The sequence below is a fragment of the Gouania willdenowi genome, unplaced genomic scaffold (genome assembly GCF_900634775.1).
Source record: "Gouania willdenowi unplaced genomic scaffold, fGouWil2.1 scaffold_63_arrow_ctg1, whole genome shotgun sequence".
NCBI lineage: Eukaryota > Metazoa > Chordata > Actinopteri > Blenniiformes > Gobiesocidae > Gouania > Gouania willdenowi.
The window spans coordinates 58,964-86,642 of record NW_021145228.1 but is presented as its reverse complement, the minus strand read 5'-3'; the positions used below and the strand labels follow the sequence as shown (position 1 = coordinate 86,642).

The 27,679-nt window shown below is 39.4% G+C and overlaps 1 protein-coding gene and 1 long non-coding RNA gene across 2 annotated transcripts in view; one reads left to right on the top strand and one right to left on the bottom strand.

Moving 5' to 3' along the window:
• The window catches only part of LOC114460776 (NLR family CARD domain-containing protein 3-like), a 71,443-nt gene extending 56,426 nt beyond the window's left edge, over positions 1-15,017 (bottom strand). The window contains exons 1-2 of the mRNA XM_028442667.1: positions 14,760-15,017; positions 13,878-13,968 (exon numbers count right to left, since the gene is read on the bottom strand). The gene's annotated coding sequence lies outside the window, so the exon portion shown is untranslated. The remainder of the gene's footprint in view (positions 1-13,877; positions 13,969-14,759) is intronic.
• Positions 15,018-17,366: 2,349 nt separating this feature from the next.
• On the top strand, positions 17,367-22,943 carry LOC114460781 (uncharacterized). Its single transcript, XR_003673733.1, has 3 exons — positions 17,367-17,561; positions 18,456-18,546; positions 22,888-22,943. It is a non-coding gene; the product is annotated as an uncharacterized LOC114460781 (long non-coding RNA).
• The last annotated feature ends 4,736 nt before the right edge of the window (positions 22,944-27,679 follow it).

Here is a 27,679-nt window from a genome sequence, read left to right as displayed (position 1 = left end):
TTGGCTCAGTACGGGACGCACCATTTAATGGTCAAATAAGGTACGATTCCGTATTTTAAGGGATGGGTGGCCAACTCTATTCACAACTAAAAAATAAAAACTAGAATATTTGCATTTCTTGAAGAAAATGCAAGTGAGGATGCAGGTGCTGGCACTGCATTAGCTTAGCATTAGCGTTAACTTAGCATTACTATTAGCCTAGCATTAGCAATAGGCTAGAATTAGCAATAGCCTAGCATTAGCAATAGGCTAGAATTAGCACTAACCTAGCATTAGCTTAGCATTAACAAAAACATAGTGTACACATTATCCAAGCGTTAGCATTGGATAATGGGTTGAAAAAGTTGAAAAGTTAGAAATTGCTTAAAACAGCATGAATTCATATATATGAACAGTTCTTTTCACCAGTAGGGTTTGGATTTAGAACCAGATTCAACATAAGGAACAGGAACTGGTTCCTCACGTTTAGAACCAGTTTATCACACTGTCACAACTTAAACAGTAAACAGTGACAATCTCAATGAGTGACTTAAAGTCACACTTATAATAATAGTACATATTTCTGTCTGCCACAGATAGTAATGTGAACTGTTCAGCAGGTATTAGGCTAATACAGTAGCATTAACATATATAATATGAATTATAATTATAACCTTTCACTATTTGATCTTTACAACTATTTGTGGTGCATTCAATGTGCCTTTGAAAAACAGGATAGATTGAAATACAACATAAATAAATGCCCCGTAACCCTGAAAACAGGAACAAGTGGGTCAGAAAATGGATGGATGAAAAAATGGATGCAACCATGGATTTTACTGATGCAGGCACACAGTGACTGATGCATCTCAATTTCACCCGTCAATTGTACCGATTCACGCTGAATGGATCGATACACTAGCATTGCGCATCTTTGATTAGCATCGATTCATCTCCACATACTTAGATGGTTCAGATCCTTTCACGAGGTTCAATGTTTAGTCAAAGCCAGCTTTGTACTGACCCTCGTTACTGAAGCAGTCTGATTTAAAGTGATTAGCACACACATACAAGCTACCACGAACCGTAGCTAGCACGGTGTCTGTTCTTCTGTAGCTGGAACAGAATATAGGCACTTATGTTGATTTGTACAACCAACAACAAAGCCATTTGCATGTGTTTAGCTCTGAGCGACAACATTTAAAAACACTACTGCTATCTCACTGCGGGACTCACCAAACTCCACCTCGGGGATGAACGCCCCCCTCTCGAATGTCCCCTATCAGTGCTCAGAGGAGGTCAGCCTATGAAAATGACTCCTTTGGTGACGTCACGACAGGAGCTGAATCTGAACAGCCCGTAGGAACACTGTATTACCAGTGGGTGGGGCTGCAGAGACCATTCAGGAATCACTTGTTTTCCTCATTCTGGGAGTTGGAAGGATCAGGGAGGACCAGTTTATAGATGTAGAGACCAGAAAAGCTCAAGGTTGTTTCTGTGGAAATAGCATAGCCAGTAGCAGCAGTTAGCATAGCCAGTAGCAGCAGTTAGCATAGCCAGTAGCAGCAGTTAGCATAGCCAGTAGCAGCAGTTAGCATAGCCAGTTGCAGCAGTTAGCATAGCCAGTAGCAGCAGTTAGCATAGCTAGTAGCAGCAGTTAGCATAGCCAGTAGCAGCAGTTAGCATAGCTAGTAGCAGCAGTTAGCATAGCTAGTAGCAGCAATTAACATAGCCAGTAGCAGCAGTTAGCATAGCCAGTAGCAGCAGTTAGCATAGCTAGTAGCAGCAGTTAGCATAGCCAGTAGCAGCAGTTAGCGTAGCTAGTAGCAGCAGTTAGCGTAGCCAGTAGCAGCAGTTAGCGTAGCTAGTAGCAACAGTTGGCGTAGCTAGCAGCATCAGTCAGCGTAGCTAGTAGCAGCAGTCAGCGTAGCTAGTAATAGCAGTTAGCGTAGCTAGTAGCAGCAGTCAGCGTAGCTAGTAGTAGCAGTTAGCGTAGCTAGAAGCAGCACATGTAGCGATGATGCTAATGCAGGAAAACCTGCCTCCAACAGACAGGACACAGGAGGAGAAATTGGTTGGATTTTTTTTTTTTTTTTATTTTAATGTTGAAAGTTTTGTGATAAAATGATAAACTGGTGAAATCACAGCCTGTACATGCAGTATGGGGATGCATTTACTCCGTCTCTGGGTCCTAGTGCCAGCCTCCAGGGAAGCCTGTTCCGTTTACCGTGTTTACCGAGGTCCGTGTGTGTTTAATAAGTCCGTGTGTGAAAGTCTGCATGTTTATGCCTCCGTCCATCCACTCTTTTTATTATATCCATGTCTTTTAAGGCTCTTATTAAATAGTCTAGCCTGGGGTTCGGGCCGCCACCATCTTAGCATATGTCATCACTAGCGCGTGAATTTAGACTCCAATTACATTAATGTATATAATATCTTCCTTGCAATATAAACTGGCTCACAATATACTATATTTTTTATAGTTTCCACTGTATCCAGAATAATAATAATCTTTCTCAACAAGAACTGTTGACTGATTTGTCACATGACTGCTACAGGGTTTGAGTTTATTTTATTTAGTTTTACATCTACCTGTAGCTCTATGTTTTTTAGACTGATGACAACTTGTTTGTAGTGTTGTTTCAGCAACTTTCAGTTTTGCCATTACAGTTGGGACCTTTGTAAGTGAATACTTTAGTTACATTACAGCAACCAAATTAAACTGTATCAACTCAGTGAATTAATAAAAATAACCTGTGTAAAGGCTTTTTCAAATAAAACAATTATCCTGTGAAATCTGTGACCTGTTGACCTGCACAACTCAAAGAATCAGAATCAAGAATCGTTTAGAACAGGAATCAAAATTGAGAATCAGAATCGTTAAAATCCAAACGATGCCCAACCCTCGTCCAGAACCATCTCTTGGGTTTTTCTTCCATTGATGGTGATAAAGTTGGCATCACACAGCCAACAAAGTGAGGGATACAGTGTCATCAGAACACTTCAACACATAGTTTACATTAACACTGCTAGTGTTCTATGTTTCTAGTCATAATGTCTTCCTCTAACAGACTGAAGGTCATTTGAAGGTCTTCAGTTAGAACATAAACAAAGCTCATTATGGTTTCTCTTTTAGTTCTGTGGCCTTGTTTCATAGAAAACATCTGTTTGTTCATTAGCTCTGATTGATTTAAGATAAATGGACATTAGTGTTTGTCTAAACTAACTAACACGTGTTCTTTCACTTTGAAAACAAAAATAAACAAAACTGAATTATTATTTTATTTTTATTTATTTTTTAGTAAAAAATAATTTTATAGTAATGCGCATGTGCATATATGCTCATAATCGATCTCAGTACGAGGTAAACTCAGTCCGTGACACAGGTGTTTATCCTCAATCATAACTCTGTTGATCACTCTATCAAAGTCACTGATCCTCCACTGGAAGCTCTTTCCTTTTTCTGCTGACTCATTACATCCATGCTCTCTGTCAGTTTCAGGGGTGTCCAAACTTGGTCCTGGAGGGTCGGGGGTCCAACGTGTTTTTAATGTGTCTGTTCTAACACAGCTGGGAGACTCATTAGCAAAACTGCTTCAGGATATCAGAAGTGTTGGATCAGGGACACATTGACATCCTGGTGGACCACGTTTAGACACCCCTGGTATAGACATATGAACTACAGATACATGAGGTGTGGCCACACCCCCTCCCATTTGCACCCCCAGAGCCCATCAGCCTCGAATCCCTACTTAATTATGCTTTAAAAAAAAAATAAGAATCTGAATTAAAACCCAATTTGTCTGAATAATTAATATTGAATAATTAATGCATTTGATATGATTTTCCATCTTGTCTTTAATAAATGAAGCAGGTGATTAATTATAGATGTAGTTAGTGTAGTGGTCATGTTCTAAACATCTCATGTTCATCCATTCTACTTTTCTTATAAGTGATGCTGATATAAAATACATTTAATGATTTATGAAAAATAGAAAATGTTTTTTCTTTGAAATATATTAATATAGAGCTGTATTACTGTTCTAAAATATGTGATTTCAAATTGTATATTATTTTCTATAAGATTTGAAAAAAGGTTACAGTTTTTTTTTCTTTTTTTTTTCCTAGCATTTTGTCACAATGGGGGGCCCTGAGAGTTTATCATGTTTCTAAGGGGGGTACAGCAGAAAAGGTTTGTAACCACTTTCTTCATTTATAAGTGTTGTAAAGACTAATATTAATGTGCGCTCATCTTTAAATATTTCTATATTTTGAAGCAACCTTTACCTGCACTGAATTGAAATCTTTTAGAACAATACAGTGACATACAAGGATTTACAGAACAGCCTGCTATTGTAGACTCAACATGTAAGGTTAGAACATGATTATTATAATAATATGTTTCATCTGAGGAATGAAGCTCCAGGGCTGAAAATGAGTCCCACTCTGGCCCTGCTTGGGGGCCTTTAGTTTGGCCCACAGGATAAAGTAAAAATAACAGAGAAAACATCAATCATTGTGTAAATGAAAACTCAACAATATTTGCAGGTTCTCACAGTTTTCCTGGTGATTTTATCACATGATTATTACAGTCATTTTTAATGTTAAACTGTTGGAAAATCTCAAAATTCTTACATTTCCTCCAATGATGACATCATGTTTCCCTTAATTAAATAGTAATTAGTTAAAAAAAATAAAATGAAAAATCTCATAAATGTAACGTATAGATCCTGTTGGAACTGATATCTGTCACTTTTTGATTAGATATTGTTGGTTTCTTACATATTTAGTATTTTATGTATACGTAGAAGTATAAACTATGGCACAATATTGTTGAAATGACTGGTTTTCCAACATAAAATCTGTGGCCCTCTTGAGATCAAACTGGTCCGTATTTGGCCCCTGAACTAAAATGAGTTGGACACCCTGGTCTGGGGCCAACCAATCAGCAAAGCAAAGTAGCAGCGTCTCCACCTCTCTAATAACACTAGCTTAGCTTAGCTTAGCTTAGCGTAGCTAATGGGAAAGGAGGGACAGGATAAACATACCTGTCAGGTGGTGTCACTGAATGGACAGGTGAGCTCTAACGCAGCAGGTGAAGTGGGGCAACGAGGCAACAAAGGGCAACAGCAGCATTGAGAGCAACTAAGAAAATGCTGTTGGTCTCTGAGTGTGTAAACACAACAGTTCCAAACTACACACCTGCTCCACTAACTAACCACAGACAAGAAGCTGGGACACAAGGAAGTGGGGCGGAGCCAAAGCTGAGGACCAGCAACAGGTCCAAAGTTGATGTTTTATAACACCTGAGTGATACGAGCCAATCAGAGGGAGGAGAGAGAGATCAATAATCCTGTTATTAAACATCACACATTTACACTATTTTACACCAATAAACCTGTGTTTGACCCCAGGGTTGGCCTCAGAACAACATCCACCACTTATTTCATTAGATCCAGAACCTTCTTTTTATATTTATTTTTAGCATCTCATTTACTTTTAGGTGATTTTTTTATTTAATAATGAAGTATTATATTTAGACATCTGTGTCTTTTATTGAGTTGAAATCACTGTAAATGTCATTGTCTCCCTCTAGTACCCCTGTAGTGGCATGGCGTACCCCCATTTGAGAAACACTGGTGTAGATGACAATCTGTGGCCTAAGCAGCATTAACGTCAGCATTAGTAAATAGTTGGTATTTCCATTCCACTTCTACATCCCACCTGATTCATATTTCCTTCTGTTGCCTTCCTTTATTCCCATCATTCTGCTCTTGCCCACCTGTCCTCCTCTCCTCCTCAGGACGTTCACTTTGTTCATCTACCTGTCTGCCCTGTCCCTGCGCCTCCTCAGCCGTAAAGCCTTGGGTGTTCTCCTGACCCCCCTTTTCTCGCCCACCTGTCTGTTTATCAGCTGACCTGTTACCCCCACCAAAATCTGGACACGCCTTGACCAGGTGCCCCTCCTTCTTGCAGTGGAGACATTTCATATTTTCAGACGTAACATAAATAACATAATCAAAATCATTCACTCTCAAACTTAACACAAGACTTAGTTCCTCATTTCTTTTATTCAAAATCATGTACACTTGGCGTCTATGTGACACTACATGACTCAACTGCAGTGCTTTGCATCCCGACGATAGCTTTTTTATAGGAGAGACTATTTTCCCATGTTGTGACAACTCTCTCACAAAAAAAATCATCACTTATGAAAGGCGGAACGTTAGACAAAGTCACTCGTTTTGCCGGCAGGGACAGAGAAGGTACGGCAACAAACATATCATTAATGGCAACTCCGCTCTACACCACTGCATTCACCTTTTCTACGCTGTCAACAAACAGCACGACTGCTCCATTCATTCTGGCTGCGGACTTTACACTCTGAGGTCTGACCACCTCAGCAACAGCCTGGGCACATTCATCTACCGAGTATCGGGAAGCACCGGTGACCTTTACACCGTGCTTCCTCGTTAGACTGGTAAACTCCACATTCAACACCATTATCCGTCCCATCACAAAACCTACACACCACGCCGAGTGGCGAGTGCCAAAGAATCAACAACTAAAAAACACGTGCGGCGGGGGTCGCCCCCTGGGGCACCGGGGGATGGGGTTGGTGCCTGGCTGCGCCCGGGGGTGGGGAGTGCCGCCGTGCTCCGCGGGGCCGTCGCGGTCTGGGGGGTGCCGTGGGGGGGGTCTCCGGCTTTGCTGCTCTGGGGCCCACAGTGCCGCTTGCCCGTCCGCACCATCTACCATCTCGCGTGGCCCGCCATGCGGAGGGGCCCGGCTCACACCGGACAGGCCTCCTACATGTACACTTCACCTCACTCCCAGCTGGTCTGGCCCATTCACAAAATGCACCACACACCCATACCCAATCCTTGGGGGGCTGGATGGTGGGTCTGGGGGTGGAAGGGGCCGCCACCTGTGTCACTATGTAGTGGCGTGGGGGCGGCACTCCCACCTCTAGTTACCCTACTAATCCCTCCAATTTTAATCACACCTCAACATGCCACCCCCTGGAGGGTGTGTCTTCACCTACACCCTCCGGCCTATTACACCACATACACATATATCCACAGAGGCAGGATGGGGAGCACCGCTCCCCTCCTTCCCCCTTCTTTTAATTACACCCCATACATTCACTAAACACACACACTCACACAGGGGATAGGGAAGTGCCTCTCCATTGGGGAATGGAGAGGCACCATAACAGGGTGGTGGGTTGGTTCACATATTTGGGCCTCTCCGGTGGGGGCCTGGCCCTTCTGTTGGTGGCTGGGCCACTGCATAGAGTAAAAATACATCAGGATGGTGCGGTCGGGCGCGGCGGTGGGTCTCGGGGGGGCTTTGCTGGGGTCTCTCCTTGCGGGGTCTTTACGGGCGGTGTCGGCCTCGGGGGTGCTTCCTCCCCTTGGGTGTGGCTTGGTGCTTGTTTCGTCTCCTGGTGGCCTTGGGGGCGGGCCCCGCGGTGTGCGGACCCGGGGCGGCCTGCCTCGCCGGTTTGGGGGGTGGGTGTGCTGGGGTGTGCTAGTGTCCTCGCCGGGGTTGGGGCGGGGTTGCTTGGCGCCTCGGAATGATGCTGTTTACTGGGGGGCGGCGCTAGCTGTTCCGGTGGTGGAGGTTGCTGTCGGCCGCCTGGTGGGTCTGTCCTGCCATCTGCGGACTGGTGGGTGGGTCCGGGGCATCTTTGGCTGGGGGCTGCTGTTCCGCACTTGATGTGTGCCGTTGGGGTGCCTCCATCCTCGCGGTGGGGATCGCCGGTTGCTCACAGGCCGGGGGGGGGGGGGGGCGCTGCTCCGTGGCTGGCACTGTCCGGGGGGCGGCGGGCCCTGGGCTGCTGGCCTTGGGCTGTCCGGGGCTGTGCGGTCCTGCTGGACTGTGGCCGGCTCCTGGGCGGGGGTGGGGGGTGCGTCCCGGGGGGCTTGGCCCGGGAGCTTGCCCTTGGGGGGTCCTGGTCCCGGGGGGTGCTCCTGGGGCCCGGGGTGCTTAGCTGGCTGGCCGGGCCGGTCGTGGCGGGGGTCTTTCGGGGCGGGTGGCGCGTGCTGTGCCGTTGCATACCTACTGGTACGGCCCCTGCTTGGGCATTGCCCCGTGAGGCAGGGTGTCGGGGCCGGAATAGGGGGCCACATCCCGGCGAGGCGGTCTGGCTTGGCCCTTGGAGGGGGCCCTGGCGGGTGGCATCAACAAAAGGTGATCTGGGGCGCCATGGAGGGCTAGGTTGGGGTGCCTGGGGGCTGGCGGGGAGACTCCCGGCGGCCCCCTGGTGCCTTATGCGGCTTGGGGTGTGGTCGTCCTCCCTGGGCGGGCTGCTCCTGGTGCTGCGTCCGTTCCGGGTCCCTCTGGCCTGGGGTCGGGTCCCTGCTGGGTCTGGGCTCGCCGGCGGGTGCCCACCGGCTGCCCATTCGGCGTGGCTCTGGTCATCTGCTGGGCGTGGGCTTCGGCTCCTCCGCTGGGGTCTAGGGCAGGGAGTTCTCTGGTACCCTCCCCTCGGGGGGTTGGGGGTGGGGGGTCTGGGGGTTGGGGGTTGGATCGGTGGCGTGGTGCGCTGGGTCCTTGGCTCCTTGAGGCTTTCTCGGGTGTGTATGGGGGGGGGCGATGGCTGCCTCTCGGCTTGGGATCTTGGGGGCGTTCGGGGGGCTGCTTGGCCGTGGGGTGGTCGCCGGGGGCCCCTAGATTGGCCGCTCTTGCTGCTGGCCTGACTGCTTCTTCGGGCCCGGGGGCGGCTCGTGGGTTTTGCAGTGGCGGTTCTTGGAAATACATTTGTTATGGATGCACTGGCCTTGGACTGTGGGATAACACTCATACTGGGCTCAACCATAGACACGTTGTTCCCAAATACCTGTTTTATGGAATTTCCACTCACTTCTTCCTCTGTTCACAGCCACCACCATTATTCCTAAGCCGCACACTGATCACCAAACTGGCTTGATAACTCAACAATAAGCACAATATACACAACCACAATTTCACATCGCATCACTTGAAACCTATCGACTACTCCCCACCCATTCCATTTCCTATCTTGTATCCCTCTTCCCTGTTAACTTCCCCACCCCCCTCCAACTCTTCACCTTGGTGTAACACTGCCCTCTCTTTTTTACATCCTCCCTTTAATAAAGTATTTCTTACCCTTCCCGAGGGAGAGCTGGTGATGGTCACAATTATGCAATGAAATAAATAAATTTATTTAATTGCAATATTAAAATATGCATTGCTGTAAAAAGATTGCACTTCTTGTAGTGTTAACCTTCGACAGCATGTGCAGACAAAGAAAAAAAAAAAAACAACTAAAAAACACTGACCCTTAACTTTACAAACAATCCGTTAATACCTAAAACATAAATTTACACAGTATAGAAAGAAAGTAGAAAGATAGGACGCTTCCACTCAAAGCTACACACGCTCCCACACACCACCACTCGCCCCACCCACTCAGAGAAAGAGAGAGAGAGAGTTATAACTAATCAATCAATGACTTCACTAAGCAATCAAACTGTATTTATAGTTCCAGAGAACTGTGTTACATGGTTTGTTGTCAGTGTGTTTATTGTGTCAGCACTTCTGTGGAAATGACATTGCTCAAAAAGCGACACTTTTTCTTTGTTTCTTTGTCTAGAGCAAGTATGCAAAGTGTTTGATCTGCCAACTCTGCTGGCAGCAACGTAAAATTGTCCATCACTAGAGAAATCTCTTGTGCAGAAAACACCAAGGCATTGTAAAGATTGACCCTGTGACTTAATCACAGTCATGGCAAAGCAGGGTCTCACTGGAAAATGTTTTCATTGCAAGATGAATGGAAAGATGTTGTCAGATGGTTTGATGGTGATTCATGAAATTAAGAGAGTGCGACCGGCATTGACACCAGTTACGGATTGGACACTTCCTGAATCCCTTTTAAGCTAAGATTCCTTGCTAGGAATGTTTAGGCTAAATTACGAGTTCTCTGAGAGACTCTGAGAAGCTTTGTAGTTTTGTAGGTCTTCGTATAATCCATTTTACTTTCATTCATTCCTTTATTTAACCATGACTTTTTTTGCATGTTTATAGAGGACAATTTTTTTGTAAAGAGTTTTTATTGATATGAATGTTTCGTAGGCTTTTTTCCACATCGTTTTCCAATCCTGTTTCATCAAGTCAAATTTAAAAGATCCAATAGATTTAACTTTTTTTTTTGTTTAATTATCTTATATTTTCTTTGTTTGATCCTATAAAGTTTTGGACAGTATTTTTTATTAATTCCATCAGTGAAAATATTGTCTATAAGGGCTTGAGACTGCGACGAAATTGGTCGCATATGCAAGTATTGTTTTCAGTGTGTGCCAGTGAAAATTTCATTTGGTCGCATCTGTGCGAGGGCTTAGGATGACCTTATTTTGAAAATCCAAAAGGATGAAACTTCCTCGTCCTCTCTAAGTCCTCCTCCTGTGAATCAGGGTCAGACACAGACACTACACATGCCACCATGTCCCCAAACACACAGCTGCTGCGTCACCAACACTCAGGAGAGACATGGTCCATGTTGCGTTCACAGATACTGGGACAAACACACACAGCTGCTGCGTCACCAACACTGGGGACAGGTATCAGAGCCACGCAGAGCAGCAAAGCACAGTTGGTGAAAATATTTTTAAACGTGATTTATTTTGCTGTAGTAAATTAAATTAAATTAATAAATTAATTAATAATAATAATGATAATAATAATGATTAATTAATGCCTGAAAATGTGCCTGCAGAATAACTTGAGTATACTTCACACACAACTCAGTTTTATCTACCCACATAGGTTACATATCTTAATTTTTTTTTTTTTTTTTATCCAACAGTAGCTTTTCAGTTCTGTTATTTGTGAAAAAGTGCAAATGAAGTATTTGAATATGATTACCTCACAGATTTTGTTAAAGTTATAATCCTGATTTATTTAGTTCACTCCTGCTGACTTTGACGAACCATTTAATTATTGAATTAATCTTGGTATAAGTGCATAGTAAAAATCTAACGCGTATTTGTATATATGTATGAACATAATAAATATGTTTTCAATGTGGTCTGTCTGGATGTGTCCTTCTAAATAGAAGTTGATTGTATGCATAAAAGTTGTATGACTATTATTATCTCAATAAACATTGGGATGTAATTGATCTTAATGCAAGTTTAAGAACATTAAAGAAAATTTAAAGTAATACATCCTGTATAGTAAACAATACATATCAACACATTTTTAACCAAATTATTAGTGGCCTGAACTGCATCAAAAAGCAGATAAACTAGTTGTTTACACTAATCTTTAAAAGGAATTTACATGAGGAAAAAAAAAATATTCATGGCAATACATAAACATATATTGTAAATACACATACATATGAGGGTGTACTGTATACATATTGTAAATCAATGCTGTTATTGATGACAACTTACCAAAAATCCCTGTTATGTCACCCACCAACTTTTCGCAACATTTAGCAACAAACCACATTTAAAAAAACATACTTTTGACTAGAATAACAGCAATATTTTTAAAATTTGTGATAGAGTTTCTTCTCTTAAAAGTATAATGTCAATGTTCAATCTAAATGTTAAATATAAATATCAATCTAAACTTTTAATCTTAAATCTAAATGTACATCTAAAGCTAAATGTTGAATCTAAACATTAAATGTTAAATCTAAATCTAAATTTCAAATGTTTAATCCTAATCTAAATGTTAAATCTAAATGTTAAATGTGAAATCTAAATCCTAAATATAAATGTTAAACCTAAATGTCATGGGTGAAACTAAATATATAGCTAAAATGCAAATTCACCAAAAGAACCAAAATAAAAGGAAATTTAAATGTAATATCTAGAATTAACATTTAGATTTATCATTGACATTATCTTTTTACGAGAAGGCAATTCTCACAAATTTCACAAAAATTGCTGTAAATCTGGTTAAAATGTTTGTTTGTTTTTTTTGTTAAATGTTACAAAAACTTGCTGTTTCATTCAGCATGCACGACTTTACAGTTGGCACCCATACATCAGTGATATATTTATGTAAATGTTTCTTTATTGTGTGAATCAGGAAGCCCTGTGGAGAGAGAAGAAGAAGAAGAAGCTGACAGCCCTGCAGGACAACATTTCAGGACTCTATGGCTCCTTAGACGTAGTTTGGACAGTAAGACGCCATTATTTTATGATATTTTAGATATTCTATAGAACATTATTCACTGTTCTTTGATGCATTGCTGGATGTTGTGTTGATCACGTGTACTGGGTTGTGTTTGCCTGGTGTTGTCTCAGGGACATTTGCAGCCTGTGGTTTGGTGCTTCCTGTTTCTGTTCTATCTAGGCTGTAATAAACTGTCAGTCTTACACAGGAAAGTGTGCCTCTGTTCATGTGTGCTGTGTATCTTTATCAGTTTCCAGGATCCTGTAACTGTAGTACATGAAAAGAAATTATCATTTACTTTTGTGTTTGTAATGTTAATGTTTTAAAGCTGTTTTATTTTATGTTGCTTCTATTTGATACAGCAAATGTTCTGTGTGTGTGTGTGTGTGTGTGTGTGTGTGTGTGTGTGTGTGTGTGTGTCTGTGTGTCTGTGTGTCTGTGTCTGTGTGTGTGTGTGTGTGTGTGTGTGTGTGTGTGTGTGTGTGTGTGTGTGTGTGCGCGCTCAGAGTAGACAGTGAAACATGCAGTGATAGGTTCCTTTTGTTGTTTTTAAATATCTCGATACTTTCAAGCTATATCACGATATACGATATATCTGGATATTTTGCCCTTGCCTTAAGATGATGCTTTCATGTATAAATTGGAACCAGAATGTCAATACTTAATATATATATTAATGTTTTCTCTGTGATGTAATTGGGGTTTCCTCTAACTATTATAGCATAACATACCTGTTTTTCAGAGACAAACCCTTAAAATAAGGTCAGTCAGTTAAAGCTACATGTCTAATGTCACACAGGGACCTTATTAATATAAGTGTAGAGAATAATATTATAAGTTATATAATAAATTATGTGTATTTGTGCACATTTTAAAAACAAATTCAGCTGACCAAAGTGCTGTACAGTTTTTTATTATTATAATTAACGATCAATTATTTATTTACACACACACACACGTGCGCTGTAATGATGGCCTTCTGATGACTTTCCCTTTAAGGTCCCTATGGTAACCATGGTAACGTAAGGCCAGAGGTGAGGCAGACTTGCTTACTTCCTGATTTGTACTGAGCACATGGACGTAGTTTAATGTTACGTTTCTGTTACCATCCCCTGTGTAACGACTAATAAGCAGTGTTTGAGGTTCCCCTGTATACAGTAAACGTACAGTGTGATGGTAACCAGTTGTTTTGAGTTCTGTTTATAACGTTATTGACCCACAGACACCTCTGGATCCATACAGCACACACAGTGTTTTACTGAGCATCAAAGACTTTGTCATTATGGGGACCATGTCCTTAGTAATATGTTAAGTTACTGCTTTGGTAATCTCACCCCACTTTCATAAGGCACAGCACCACAGTAAGATAGATAGTAAGAGCAGAATAAAGCATACTGGTGGCTCTACGGAAGAAACTTTTAAAGTTACGTGAATTATATCAATATTATAATATAGTCCTATGCTATATCTCCTAAATAAATATATCAATATTTATTAAAAACTTGATATATCGCCCAGCCTTAGTTCTGTCTCATACATTTTCCAACAGTCTGCTACATTACAACAACCATTCTTTTCCTTTCTAACCTCCACAGTCTCACTGCAGAGAAGATTTGCTGAAAAGTAAAATCAAGACTCTGGAGTCACAGTTACATCATGTCTACATGCAGGTGAGCAGCAGCTGCTAAAGAAGCAAAGAATCCATTTGTGTGTTAAGTGTAAGAGTAGATGTTGCTCTTTACCTTTGTTTGACACTTTCTGTGATGTCTCTCTCCTTCCTCAGAAGTGTCTCACTGACAGCGTGTGACGTGTCAGCCAGCTTACACTTAATGTCTGAAAAAAAAAACGTCTAATGATTAGTGCACATGCAGAAGTGGTGGAGACCGCCCCTATTTAAATGATTCTGATTCCTGATTCCCTTGGGTTTTTACGCCTTATTAGCTCATGAAGTGACATTTCCACACGTTTTAACACCTCTAAACCTTTAATGAATCCACCCCTAAGTTTCTCAGCTGCAGAGATAATTTGAAACAACTTTTGGAATCATTGGCAGATAAATTAAAGGAACTGAAGAGTTGGTTTGACTCAAATAAACAAAACAAAATGTATAATATTTGGAAATCGAACAAAAAACTGACTAAAGAAATGAATAATAAAGACCATAAAAATAGAGAAAGTGAATGAAAAAAAATTTCTGGGAATCATAATAGACAATAAACTATCTTGGAAGTCACATATAAAGTACATTGCGGCCAAAATAACGTCAATTGCAATATTACAAAAAGTCTTTTAAAATCAGTCATCACTATACACCTGTTCTGTTCCTTTATTCTCCCATATATAACTTACTGTGTGAACATGTGGGGGAACACATATAAAACAAATACAGACTTAATATTCAAACGTCAGAAAAGAGCAATAAAAACACAAAATCGACCACAAAACAATTCACATTGTGCACAAAGCAAATCAGAATCAATTACAATTACAAAGCCAAATTTCTGAACTCAGTTACAATCAATTATCATTACGACAGCAACATAATTTTTTCAGTTATAATTCTGATTGTAATTGCATTGTAACTGTAATGAATAATGAATTGTAATTGTAATTGAGGTTCCAACCGTGGCAGCAGCAGATGTTTGACAGCAGTGGATCCACATGGTTGAGTCAGTGTGTGATCAGAGTGAAGCTGCTCATCAGACACTCACTGATTCCTCACCTCACATCAGCCTTTTCAGCTGCTGCTGTAGAGAAGAAGCTGCGCCTGTGTGCGTCTGTCACCAGCTCACAGTGTGAACACAGCAGAGTGACGTTAGAGCGTCCAACCTGCTCACTAACACTGCTCTAGTCTCATGTTGAAAAGGGGAAGATCACTTCTGCATTTCCTGGAACTCGTGAGCGTCTGCACTTCTTTATAAAAGTGTCATTCACCCTAGTTGCCATGTTTTGCAACTGCTGTAGATAAACCACAAAAACAAGGAAGTGCAGACTGTGTTAAAACTCAAGCAAAAGGGAAATACACTGAGAGATCAACTATAGACAACCTTTTATAAGATTAAGTTGAACAATAGTACAAGAAATACAAATCTTTAGGCAGTTAAAGGTTGCATCAGAAATAAAACCATCAAATCTCAACAAACGCAGAAAATATTGCATTGAATCTCTGGAACTGGAAATTTCAGCACTTGAACAAGAAATATTAGAAGCAGAATTTGTCATACACCGCACCAGGCAAAATCTTTATATGAACAGTGTTCAACCCAGCCGTTTGCTGGCTCATAAACTACGTGAAAATGATAATCTAGCAAACATATCAGTGATCAGGACAAAAGAGGAGGATATAACATTAGATTCCATGAAGATCAACTGTACATTCCAACAATTTTACCATAACCTGTACAAATCAGAAGTGTCCCATAATGAAAAAATCTGTTCTGGATTATTTAAGCCATTAAAACTACCTAAACTGCACCAGGAGGCCAGATGTCAGTTAGAAGCACCTATTACTTTAGATGAACTGAAGAACGCTATTAAATCAATGAACAGAGGGAGATCTCCAGGCTTGGATGGTTTACCTCCAGAATTATATGAGGCTTTTTGGCCTCAGCTGGGTCCTCTGTTGATAATTATGTTTAATTTTTCTATGAACAGGTTCCTTTTCAACTAGTTCCAATGTTGAAATCATTTCTGTTTTATTGAAGAAGGACAAACCAACTGATGATTGCTCCTCCTATAGACCTTTAAGTTTCTTGAACTGTGAAGACTTATTAGACGTCTATGAGGTGTTACATACATGATTCATTATAAACACTATGTATATTTATATTAGTATTATTAGGAAAAGCACAATGACAGCTTTGTGATACATAACACTAATGTTTTAAAGAAAACATAAACCAATTGTCTCATTCTTCTCTATCAACTATTAATTTTACATTAAATTATGACATTATGATCATATTTATTTTCATGTTTTAGGATCAATTACATCAAGTTTAATATGAAAATAGTTTTGTTCTCACACAACATATTTACCAGAACAGAAAAGTTAGAAAAGTTTGTCATTTTATATGATTTGAATGAGATAACACGTCTTTATAAAAAGTAGATATTTATAGTAAATGAAACATGTTTTATTTTTACATCCTAAATTCATTATGATGCTACTATACATTTCACTGCTATGTGGAACATTTAGAATGTTACACTGTAAAACATAAATATAGACAACATACATTCTATAATGTCTCATCTATGACTAAATAAGATAACTTTTATATGAGCTGTTTTATTTTAGTTATAGTTTAGACACAAATGTTTAGTTTTCAGCTCTAAAAAAACAAAAGGATTATCTGAGAAAGAAAGGGGCAGTCCTCTCTGTTCTTCTATACCAAGGGTTCTTAATCTAGGGGTCCAGACCCCATCAGTTGGTTTGTCCTTCTTCAATAAAACAGAAATGATTTCAACATTGGAACTAGTTGAGAAGGAACCTGTTCATAGAAAAATTAAACATAATTATCAACAGAGGACCCAGCTGAGGCCAAAAAGCCTCATATAATTCTGGAGGTAAACCATCCAAGCCTGGAGATCTCCCTCTGTTCATTGATTTAATAGTGTTCTTCAGTTCATCTAAAGTAATAGGTGCTTCTAACTGACATCTGGCCTCCTGATGCAGTTTAGGTAGTTTTAATGGCTTAAATAATCTAGAACAGATTTTTTCATTATGGGACACTTCTGATTTGTACTGGTTTTGGTAAAAATGTTGGAATGTACAGTTGATCCTCATGGAATCTAATGTTATATCCTCCTCTTTTGTCCTGATCACTGATATGTTTGCTAGATTATCATTTTCACGTAGTTTATGAGCCAGCAAACGGCTGGGTTGGACACTGTTCATATAAAGATTTTGCCTTGTGCGGTGTATGACAAATTCTGCTTCTAATATTTCTTGTTCAAGTGCTGAAATTTCCAGTTCCAGAGATTCAATGCAATATTTTCTGCGTTTGTTGAGATTTGATGGTTTTATTTCTGATGCAACCTTTAACTGCCTTAAGATTTGTATTTCTTGTACTATTGTTCAACTTAATCTTATAAAAGGTTGTCTATAGTTGATCTCTCAGTGTATTTCCCTTTTGCTTGAGTTTTAACACAGTCTGCACTTCCTTGTTTTTGTGGTTTATCTACAGCAGTTGCAAAACATGGCAACTAGGGTGAATGACACTTTTTATAAAGACGTGCAGACGCTCACGAGTTCCAGGAAATGCAGAAGTGATCTTCCCCTTTTCAACATGAGACTAGAGCAGTGTTAGTGAGCAGGTTGGACGCTCTAACGTCACTCTGCTGTGTTCACACTGTGAGCTGGTGACAGACGCACACAGGCGCAGCTTCTTCTCTACAGCAGCAGCTGAAAAGGCTGATGTGAGGTGAGGAATCAGTGAGTGTCTGATGAGCAGCTTCACTCTGATCACACACTGACTCAACCATGTGTTCCACTGCTGTCAATCATCTGCTGCTGCCACGGTTGGAACCTCAATTACAATTACAATTCATTATTCATTACAGTTACAATGCAATTACAATCAGAATTATAACTGAAAAAATTATGTTGCTGTCGTAATGATAATTGATTGTAACTGAGTTCAGAAATTTGGCTTTGTAATTGTAATTGATTCTGATTTGCTTTGTGCACGATGTGAATTGTTTTGTGGTCGATTTTGTGTTTTTATTGCTCTTTTCTGACGTTTGAATATTAAGTCTGTATTTGTTTTATATGTGTTTCCCCACATGTTCACACAGTAAGTTATATATGGGAGAATAAAGGAACAGAACAGGTGTATAGTGATGACTGATTTTAAAAGACTTTTTGTAATATTGCAATTGACGTTATTTTGGCCGCAATGTACTTTATATGTGACTTCCAACATAGTTTATTGTCTATTATGACTCCCAGAAATTTTTTTTTCATTCACTTTCTCTATTTTTATGGTCTTTATTATTCATTTCTTTAGTCAGTTTTTTGTTCGATTTCCAAATATTATACATTTTGTTTTGTTTATTTGAGTCAAACCAACTCTTCAGTTCCTTTAATTTATCTGCCAATGATTCCAAAAGTTGTTTCAAATTATCTCTGCAGCTGAGAAACTTAGGGGTGGATTCACTAAAGGTTTAGAGGTGTTAAAACGTGTGGAAATGTCACTCCATGAGCTAATAAGGCGTAAAAACCCAAGGGAATCAGGAATCAGAATCATTTAAATAGGGGCGGTCTCCACCACTTCTGCATGTGCACTAATCATTAGATGTTTTTTTTTTTTTTTCAGACATTAAGTGTAAGCTGGCTTACACGTCACACGCTGTCAGTGAGACACTTCTGAGGAAGGAGAGAGACATCACAGAAAGTGTCAAACAAAGGTAAAGAGCAACATCTACTCTTACACTTAACACACAAATGGATTCTTTGCTTCTTTAGCAGCTGCTGCTCACCTGCATGTAGACATGATGTAACTGTGACTCCAGAGTCTTGATTTTACTTTTCAGCAAATCTTCTCTGCAGTGAGACTGTGGAGGTTAGAAAGGAAAAGAATGGTTGTTGTAATGTAGCAGACTGTTGGAAAATGTATGAGACAGAACTAAGGCTGGGCGATATATCAAGTTTTTAATAAATATTGATATATTTATTTAGGAGATATAGCATAGGACTGTATTGTAATATTGATATAATTCACGTACCTTAAAAGTTTCTTCCGTAGAGCCACCAGTATGCTTTATTCTGCTCTTACTATCTATCTTACTGTGGTGCTGTGCCTTATGAAAGTGGGGTGAGATTACCAAAGCAGTAACCTAACATATTACTAAGGACATGGTCCCCATAATGAGAAAGTCTTTGATGCTCAGTAAAACACTGTGTGCTGTATAGATCCAGAGGTGTCTGTGGGTCAATAACGTTTTAAACAGAACTCAAAACAACTGGTAACCATCACACTGTACGTTTACTGTATACAGGGGAACCTCAAACACTGCTTATTAGTTGTTACAGAGGGGATGGTAACAGAAACGTAACATTAAACTACGTCCATGTGCTCAGTACAAATCAGGAAGTAGGCAAGTCTGACTCACCTCTGACCTTACGTTACCATGGTTACCATAGAGACCTTAAAGGGAAAGTCATCAGAAGGCCATCACAGAGTAGACAGTGAAACATGCAGTGATAGGTTCTTTTTTTTTTTTTTTTAATATCTCGATACTTTCAAGCTATATCATATATACGATACATATCTGGATATTTTGCCCTAACAATTGATCATTAATTATAATAAAAAAAAACTGTACAGCACTTTGGTCAGCTGAATTTGTTTTTAAAATGTGCACGAATACACATAATTTATTTAATGAATTATGATATTATTCTCTACACTTATATTAATAAGGTCCCTGTGTGACATTAGACATGTAGCTTTAACTGACTGACCTTATTTTAAAGGTTTGTCTCTGAAAAACAGGTATGTTATGCTATAATAGTTAGAGGAAACCCCAATTAGGTCACAGAGAAAACATTAATATATCTATATTAGGTATTGCCATTTTGGTTCAATTTTATGCATCAAAAAAAAATCTTAAGGCAAGGGCAAAATATCCAGATATATATTGTATATCGTGATATAGCTTGAAAGTATAGTAAAAAAACAACCTATCTACTCTGCGCACACAAGGGCACACACACACACACACACACACACACACACACACACACACACACACACACACACACAACATTTGCTACATAAAATAGAAGCAACATAAAATCAAACAGCTTTAACACATTAACATTACAAACACAAAAGTAAATGATAATTTATTTTCATGCACTACAGTTACAGGATCCTGGAAACTGATAAAGATACACAGCACACATGAACAGAGGCACACTTTCCTGTGTAAGACTGACAGTTTATTACAGCCTAGATAGAGCAGAAACAGGAAGCACCAAACCACAGGCTGCAAATGTCCCTGAGACAACACTAGGCAAACACAACCCAGTACACGTGATCAACACAACATCCAGCAATGCATTAGTGAATAATGTTCTATAGAATATCTAAAATGTCATAAAATAATGGCGTCTTACTGTCCAAACTACGTCTAAGGAGCCGTAGAGTCCTGAAATGTTGTCCTGCAGGTCTGTCAGCTTCTTCTTCTTCTCTCTCTCCTCTCTCCACAGGGCTTCCTGATTCAAACAATAAACAAACATTTACATAAATATATCACTGATGTATGGGTGCCAATTGTAAATGAAACAGCAACTTTTTGTAACATTTAACAAAAAAAAACAAAACATTTTAACCAGATTTACAGCAATATTTGTGAAATTTGTGAGAATTGCTTTCTCGTAAAAAGATAATGTCAATGATAAATCTAAATCTAAATGTTATTTCTAGATATTACATTTAAATTTCCTTTTATTTTGGTGCTTTTGGTGAATTTGCATTTTAGCTATATATTTAGTTGCACCCATGACATTTAGGTTTAACATTTATATTTAGGATTTAGATTTCACATTTAACATTTAGATTTAACATTTAGATTAGGATTAAACATTTGAAATTTAGATTTTGATTTAACATTTAATGTTTAGATTCAACATTTAGCTTTAGATGTACATTGAGATTTAAGATTAAAAGTTTAGATTGATATTTATATTTAACATTTAGATTGAACATTGACATTATATTTTTAAGAGAAGAAACTCAACACAAATTATAAAAATATTGCTGTAATTCTTGTCACAAGTGTCTTTTTTAAATGTGGTTTGTTGCTAAATGTTGCGAAAAGTTGGTGGGTGACATAACAGTGATTTTTGGTAAATTGTCATCAATAACAGCATTGATTTACATTATGTATACAGTACACCCTCATATGTATGTGTATTTACAATGTATGTTTATGTATTTCCATGAATATTTTTTTTTTTCCTGATGTAAATTCCTTTTAAAGATTAGTGTAAACAACTAGTTTATCTGCTTTTTGATGCAGATTTTTACTATGCACTTATACCAAGATTAATTCAATAATTAAATGTTTCGTCAAAGTCAGCAGGAGTGAACTAAATAAATCAGGATTATAACTTTAACAAAATCTGTGAGGTAATCATATTCAAATACTTCATTTGCACTTTTTCACAAATAACAGAACTGAAAAGCTACTGTTGGATAAAAAAAAAAAAAAAATTAAGATATGTAACCTATGTGGATAGATAAAACTGAGTTGAGTGTGAAGTAAACTCAAGTAATTCTGCAGGCACATTTTCAGGCATTAATTAATCATTATTATTATTAATTAATTCATTAATTTAATTTAATTTACTACAGCAAAATAAATCACGTTTAAAAATATTTTCAGTAATTCCACATTGTTGGATGAATGGCATTAATGAAACTGTGGTTAAGGCTGACTTTATCTGCTAACTTTATCCAGTAACATTAAAATATCATGATGATTTCAACATTGACTCTTTAAACCTAAAAGAAAACAATAACATCAAGTAATTTATTAACTCAATGTAGATCAAGAGCCTTTACCATTAATAACGCATCCAACCAGGATAACTCCTCATAGTGAGACACCAATAGACAAGGCTCTTCACTAACTTTTCCAGTGGTGGTACTGGTGCGACTAACTTTCTCAGTTGGTCGCACCAGCACAGAATTTGGTCGCGCGCTTTTTTTTTGTGAAGCGGAGGATTGTTATGCTTTGCTGTTTTAAATAACAGCATGTATTCTGTTTTTTTAATGTATTTTGCAGAAAAGCTGTACTTCAATTAACTTAACAGTATCATAGCCAACATCTGCATTGCTTCACCCCATGGTATTCAATTCAGAGGGTCCAGCTCTGATAGTGGGGTCTCCTAACCCAGGCCTGGTATCATAGTCCATCAGTTCTGGCCCCTCGATGCCGATTCTGATGAGGTCCTCCTCTTTGGTGTGGAATCGTGTATGTGCTGTGCATGCACGCTCTACTCCGCTCGGCACACTCGGCTCGTTCTTCCTCGCTCCCCCCCCCACCACAGGTCCAATAAGCACGCCCCACATAAGCTCCGTCACAATGCTCGGTGAGCTTAGTGCGCTCTACCCTGCCCTGCGTCTGCTTGTTGCTCCCCAACTGTGCTTTGCTGCTCTGCGTGGCTCTGACGCCTGTCCCCAGTGTTGGTGACGCAGCAGCTGTGTGTGTTTGTCCCAGTATCTGTGAACGCAGCATGGACCATGTCTCTCCTGACTGTTGGTGACGCAGCAGCTGTGTGTTTGGGGACATGGTGGCATGTGTAGTCTCTGTGTCTGACCCTGATTCACAGGAGGAGGACTTAGAGAGGACGAGGAAGTTTCATCCTTTTGGATTTTCAAAATAAGGTCATCCTAAGCCCTCGCACAGATGCGACCAAATGAAATTCAGTATTTTGTAGCATGTAGCGTTGGCATCACAGCGTGTAACATGTAGCGTTAGCATCACTGTGTGTAGCATTTAGCGTTAGCATCACAGCATGTAGCATTTAGCATCATCATCACAGCGTGTAGCATTTAGCGTTAGCATCACAGTGTGTAGCACTAACTCTCATCCAGTCAGTGTGCTGTTAAACTTCAGAGCTCCAGATATTTGTTGTGAAACTCAGAGCTTTGACATCTTTTATCTTCTCTAATGTGTGTTTACACTCTTTACCATGATACTCAGGTAGCGCTGTCTGTCTCACACTCATATCTTCAGCTCATCATCTCATGACGTGGAGATGGATCAGGACACGGTGAAAGAACAACATGAGATCCAGACTGAAGATCAGAGGTGAGACCACGTCAGAGCTCAGCACTCACACCTCTGTACATCAGTGTTACACTGTGTGTGTGTGTGTGTGTGTGTGTGTGTGTGTGTGTGTGTGTGTGTGTGTGTGTGTGTGTCAGCTGTGTGTCCTTTAGAAGTGACCGGTCCATGGGCAGACTCATTGACTTCAAAGGAGGTCCATCTACTGACCCACAGTGAGTCCACATAAAGAAGGTTGCTGGTTGTCTTCCTGATGGTCCAGGGGCCTCATTTATTGATCCGTTCATAGAACTGGTTCTAAATACGTTCAGACCAATGAAATGTAGAATGTGCACCAGTACAAAAAGAATCAGTATTTATGAAGCGTGTGGACAGAGGTCGTACACACAGCAGTGTTGATTAATCCCACCTGTTCTAAAGCTAGCACATGTTCAGGATCATTTACATTAAGACACGCCTCCAATTGACCATTTATGGTAGCAGCAATCCTTTTAACCCTCCTATTATTCTTGGGGTCAATTTGATCTCATTCAGTGTTTATCACTCAACAAATAATAGACTTTTTTTTGCTTTATATTTTATGACTTTTCTTAATTTGATACAATTGATTAAACATAAGATGATCATGATGATATTTATTCATTGTGATGAACACATATTACACACATTGGTGTAATACGTGTGTGTGTGTGTGTGTGACTGTACATCTCCACACCTACAGAGTTGATACATGACATTATAAAGTAAAACTGATATTTAATTTTTTTCATTTTCAAACATGTGAAACCCCTCACACACAAAAAACAACCACAAAAACATTAAAAAAAAAGTAAAAAATAAATAAATAAAAACTCATCCACTGTTAAAAGAGGAGTGAAACTTTATAGTGAATAACTCCATAGGAATGTGTATGAACTGTGTATGAATGATGGTGGTGGTCAGAGGGGCCGTAGGCACCAAATGGTAGCCACACTTCTGTCAGTCTGCCCCAGGGCATATGTGGCTACAATGTAGCTTACCACCACTAGTATGCCTGGAGTGAATGAATAATTGTTTCTGTTCATGCTTTGACTCTATTATTATCATTATGTAAAGAGATAAAAATAAGTAAATATATATGCCTATGAATGTTCACCAGATCCACTAACTGTAAAAGTGAAAGTTAGTCCTGATGGTGGCGCTAGAGAACATGTTAATGTTTCATTATTAAGGTTTATTATTTATGGATTCAACAAATAAACAAAGTGTCTGACACTAAGGCCCTATGCTACTAATCTAGATTATTATATCCTGGATTAATCTGTTAGCTTCAACTAACCAAACACTCCCTGTCAGAGAAAAGCTGTCCTACGAAGGTCGATAACAACACGCTAATTATAGCCAAGTGTTTTCAGTCTGGGTACGTGCACATTCACATGAAAGGGGTGGAGCTTGCAGCGTCTGACCAATCACTACAATGGAGAAAACTGGCAGAGGAGGAAAATCTTATGATCTTATACTTACTGTATGAAAGGAGCTTCTTTTTATAAATAACATTTTATTGATTGATTGATTAAATAAATATCATGAATTTATATCCATAATGACTGTGAATAGCAACAGTAGTGTAGTGCACCAGGAGGCGGAGCTTTTATACTCCCTCAGATCTGATCCACTTCATAATCTGGTCTGACCAGGTCAGGTGTTACTGAAGTTTAAAATGATGAATAATTAAAATCCATAATTCAGACCAAAAACAACACAGTTGTTACAGAAAAGGTAGGAATGAAAGAACCCAGACAGGAAGCTGTTGATACTGTTAATGTGTAAAAGTGTGAGATTATTTATGATATTAATCCAATAGATGGAATATCACATTTAATGGATTAATATCATAAATAATCTCATGCTTTTACACATTCACAGTGAGCTGATGAAGCCTGTGTCTAGATCTGTATGTGTGGATGAGTGAGGTCATAAATTAATTCATTCATTGAATTTATATATGACTTCACCCATCTGTGCATATGATCTGTCATACTGACTGTAGATCAGTCTATCTGATATAAATCTATATCTTTACTAAATGATGTCATCAGTAAATGAAAGGATTGCATCAATATTCTGACTTTATCACTCACTAAGATCTGAGATAGAGAAAAACCTGGTGCTGAGCAGGCAAGCCGTTCAGCATAAGTTACCATGGTGATTTAGCTCTGTAAGACGTTAGCTTTGTAGTCCAGGACACACTGATTAAATCCTGGAAGTTAGCGTTAGATAAGAGGTAATCTAGATTAGTAACATACCCCATAAAACTCAATATCGTCCATCTGCGGCCAAAAATGGGCGTTTCCGTTTATCACGGGAACACCCCCTATCTGAAACAAGAATGCCCACCGCTTCTTCTTCGTCTGCTAGATGTGTAAAGAAAACAAGGTGGTGACACCTCCTGTCACTGTGGATGTTTTTTAATAATATATCAGAGGAAATAAACATATAAAGTTGATGTAAGAACAGTATGTGTCCATTTTAAAGAGACAATAACTTCCTACACAATTTTGAGAGTGATTTGAGTTATAAATGTACTAAATATAAAAGCATTTAAATGTACATAGATATACAGTGCCTTGCGAAAGTATTCGGCCCCCTTGAACTTTTCGACCTTTTGCCACATTTCAGCCTTCAAACATAAAGGTATATAACTGCATTTTTATGTGAAGAATCAACAACAAGTGGGACACAATCATGAAGTGAAACAAAATTTATTGGATATTTCAAACATTTTTAACAAATAAAAAACTGAAAAATTGGGCGTGCAAAATTATTCAGCCCCTTTACTTTCAGTGCAGCAAACTCTCTCCAAAAGTTCAGTGAGGATCTCTGAATGATCAAATGTTGACCTAAATGACTAATGATGATAAATAGAATCCACCTGTGTGTAATCAAGTCTCCGTATAAATGCACCTGCTCTGTGATAGTCTCAGAGGTCAGTTTAAAGCACAGAGAGCATCATGAAGACCAACGAACACACCAGGCAGGTCCGAGATACTGTTGTGGAGAAGTTTAAAGCCGGATGTGGATACAAAAAGATTTCCCAAGCTTTAAACATCCCAAGGAGCACTGTGCAAGCGATAATATTGAAATGGAAGGAGTATCAGACCACTACAAATCTACAAAGACCTGGCCGTCCCTCCAAACTTTCAGCTCATACAAGGAGAAAACTGATCAGAGATGCTGCCAAGAGGCCCATGATCACTCTGGATGAACTGCAGAAATGTACAGCTGAGGTGGGAGACTCTGTCCACAGGACAACAATCAGTCGTATACTGCACAACTCTGGCCTTTATGGAAGAGTGGCAAGAAGAAAGCCATTTCTTAAAGATATCCATAAAAAGTGTCGTTTAAAGTTTGCCACAAGCCACCTGGGAGACACACCAAACATGTGGAAGAAGGTGCTCTGGTCGGACGAAACCAAAATCAAACTTTTTGGCAACAATGCAAAACGTTATGTTTGGCGTAAACGCAACACAGCTCATCACCCTGAACACACCATCCCCACTGTCAAACATGGTGGTGGCAGCATCATGGTTTGGGCCTGCTTTTCTTCAGCAGGGACAGGGAAGATTGTTAAAATTGATGGGAAGATGGATGGAGCCAAATACAGGACCATTCTGGTAGAAAACCTGATGGAGTCTGCAAAAGACCTGAGACTGGGATGGAGATTTGTCTTCCAACAAGACAATGATCCAAAACATAAAGCAAAATCTACAATGGAGTGGTTCACAAATAAACATATCCAGGTGTTAGAATGGCCAAGTCAAAGTCCAGACCTGAATCCAATCCAGAATCTGTGGAAACAACTGAAAACTGCTGTTCACAAACGCTGTCCATCCAACGTCACTGAGCTCCAGCTGTTTTACAAGGAGGAATGGGCAAATATTCCAGTCTCTCAATGTGTAAAACTGATAGAAACAAACCCCAAGAGACTTACAGCAGTTATCACAGCAAAAGGTGGCGCTACAAAGTATTAACTTAAGGGGGCTGAATAATTTTGCACGCCCAATTTTTCAGTTTTTTTTATTTGTTAAAAATGTTTGAAATATCCAATAAATTTTGTTTCACTTCATGATTGTGTCCCACTTGTTGATGATTCTTCACAAAAAATTACAGTTTTATATCTTTATGTTTGAAGGCTGAAATGTGGCAAAAGGTTGAAAAGTTCAAGGGGGCCGAATACTTTCGCAAGGCACTATATAAAGATATAAAACAAAGATCGTTTTAATGAACAAGTTGACACATTTAAGGCAGATGAAAAAACATTAAAACACTTCAATATTGCACTGAACAGTTTTTCATTTAATATGAACTACCAAGGCATGTTATATATTATTTAAAAGCTTGTTTTCTCAAGAAAACCACCACATCACTGAACATTTGTCCCAGTAACAGTAGGAATAAAAAGAGCACTCAAGATAATGAAACAAATATAAATGGCTGTAAATATTTAGTAAATAACAAATCTGGTACATATCTTAAGTTTAAAAAAGTATAATTAAAATTGTTCTAATTGTATATGCCCTACACTCTGTAATTCAGCTTCCAGAGGAATATTTTCAGTGAAGGCTATGAAAGATATGGACAAAATAAATAGTAGATAGTGACTAGTGAAGTGAGTGGGAACATTGTGATAACTTATTACATTCTTACTAGTTAGTATTTCTCATTATTACTACTGGTTAATGACAAGTACAGAGTCAGTAGA